Genomic DNA, 3,118 nt, shown 5'->3' with positions numbered 1-3,118 from the left:
ATAGAATAGTATCTCATTCACCTATCCTAACTTCAAAATTTGAAAGAATCAATTGCATATGAATATTAATATTGTAACAAAAAAGATATGAATATTTTAATAAAATCTTTGGTTTGAGTATACTTACTATAAATTCAATTTTGATAATTTAAAAATCAATTAAATAGTGAGTTAATTAAATAGTGAGTTAATTATTGTGAAAATACCATTTGTTGGGTCTCAAATCAATTGTCTCCTTCTGTGTTCACAATTTTGTCTTCTTCTAATCTAATTAAATAAGACAGCACAAAAATATGGGGCATGTTTATTTATAAATTCTATCATGACACATCAAGTCCAATTGGATTACAAACACATTTCAAGCAAGTGTACTCTATCATAAAGTAGTATACAAGATTGTCATATCTACAAAGATTAATTAATAAATATAAACTAATTAAGATTTTTTATTATTGAGATAAATTATAATGATAGAATTGGTTACAGTAATTAAATTGTGGTTACATAATTAAATAGACAATAGTGAATAACTAAGAAGAAGAATAAAAACGCATATATGTAAAGATAATTAAATCATCACAATTTTACTTGTAACTTAGATTACCCACAATTTTAATTTTATTTGGATCCATTTCATTTGATTCAATTACTAATTTATTTACTAAAATTATTAATTCGTTTGATCATTTGTGATTAATATTTTTTTTCTTAAATTAATTGTTTGGTAATGCAAATAGTTTAAATTTAAGAAAATCGTAGAGTATAATAAGGTTAAATGATTAGAAGACTAAAATTAGGTTTAGTCATACAATAATTTATAATTTCAATTATCCTATTGGTCTACTAATTAATTGCAGTATGATTACTAACAATTAATTGATTAAAAACATACAAATGGTGATCAATTCTAACACGTGATTAGAGCAATAACAAAACTTAATTGAACAATAAAAAGTAATCAAAATAAAACTAGAATATAATCTAAAACATAGTAAAATGTATCTCAATTACAAAATTTACATAAAAAAAACATCAAAAAGAGTTTAATTACTCATTATTATAGAGAAAATCAAAGCAAAAATGATCAAATTAATGGAGAAGGATAAAAACCCTAAAGAAGGATGAATATTTGTTCAACAGCTAGACAAACTTTACTCCAACGCCAAGTACTATCCAGTTCTCTCCTCCTAGTTCTGCCTTGTTGTTATGTATTTTCTTTTCACTTCCTGATATATGGGCAACACCCATGGGGTTGATGGGTACAGGTAAACCAGCAAACACAGACAACTAATGATGTTTGGTTTGGATAGTATATTCAAACCTAATGATATTTGGTTCGGGTAGCAGATTTAATATTTTGAACATATGGATCTACAATCTCAACTCATTGACGTAACATATATTTTTATTTATGTTTTTATTATTGACGTATAATTATAATTTAGTTGTTGTATTTTACATGATGATTTGTTGTTAATTTAATTGATTTAAGTGTTTTGTTGTATTTCTATATATATTTTAAGTATTGAATGATATGTTATCATAAAATTTTATTATTTTTAAGATGTTCAAATATTTAAATTTAATTGATTTTCTTTTAGAATAAATTATTTTCTTTATGACTTGTGAATCCAACTGTTCATAATCGGTTTGGTTTTGTTCGGGTTTAATGTAAAAACATGGGTTGAATATTCAACCAAACCCAATAAAAATTAATTGATTTAGATATATTTTACTAAAAAAAATTACTCAATCCAACTCATATACACCCCTTGATACCTTTATTTTTATTGCATAATCCCCTTAATTCTTTCGTTTGTTTTCCTTCTATCTCCTCTTATTATTGTCGATAATCTTTCGTAACTTGATATCAAACCAAATAAGATATCTTTCTTTCTTTATTGTCGACAATATTATGCAACAAATTATTTGAATTCCTTTTTATTCTCAATTGCAAATCACAAATACAAATAAAGAAATATATATATATATATATATATATATATATATATATATATATATATATTGATTTTATAATGACTCTTAAATTGGATTTGCATCAAATGTAGGTCTTAATTTGCATATTTTTACATCCAAAACTCATTAAACTTCCGGAATTTACATATTATTTATTTCACCATCTCTAAAAAAAATCTATTTCATGATTATTTTTGCAATTAAAAGAAATAACTAAAAACAAATCAAAATCATCAAATCAGATAAAATAAAAGATAAATACATTCTTAAAATCTTACGAATAATAAAAAAAATTAAGTCTCGTTATTACCCACCCTCTCATTTTTATTTTATTTTTATAAGAACCTACATTTCCTCTCTAATTGCACAACTTAGGTATTTTGAGAATATTACAGGCTAGGTCTATATATGATGAATAAGTGAAGTATATGTTCTACTATGCACAAATTTGTTTATATAATTGAATTAAGAAGTGTTACAAGTGAGATATATAGTTGAACTTATTGATATAAGAGTGCATAATAAGACTTGTGAATGATGCAACCCTATTTTCCTTATGCACCGTAGAAAAAGCCAATATTTTCTATATCAAGTTATATTACATGTATTCTATTTAATATTTAAAAATTGTAAAATTAAATATAATTTTTTGTAAGAGTAGTTTGGAATATATAATATGAACAATATCTTTATTTAATTTAACTAACATATATAATAAAATTATTTAGTTAGTCGTGATTTTTTAAATTATATTTTTTTATTTATAATGTCAATTTTTTTAATTTTTTTTTATTTAAAATATTTTTATTTATTTATAAAATTGAAATTATTATAAATTAATTTAGAAAAAAATATAAGTGTCTTATAAAGGTAATTTTGTTATTTAAATATGATATATATATATATATATATATATATATATATATATATATATATATATATATATATACTATCAGTCTATCAAGGTAAATAATTTTTAAATTTTTAATCAATGAAAATCATTAAATTATTTTGTACTACAAATACTTATAAAATCATTTACATGATTGTATAAATTTTTTTACATCATACAAATTAAACTAAATAAGTAAATAAAAAGAAAATAATATATATATATATATATATATATATATATATGATG

Source organism: Cicer arietinum, chromosome 1, assembly GCF_000331145.2.
Source record: "Cicer arietinum cultivar CDC Frontier isolate Library 1 chromosome 1, Cicar.CDCFrontier_v2.0, whole genome shotgun sequence".
In the NCBI taxonomy this organism is placed as follows: domain Eukaryota; kingdom Viridiplantae; phylum Streptophyta; class Magnoliopsida; order Fabales; family Fabaceae; genus Cicer; species Cicer arietinum.
The sequence above is the reverse complement of the archived record's forward strand: the minus strand, read 5'-3'. Positions refer to the sequence as shown.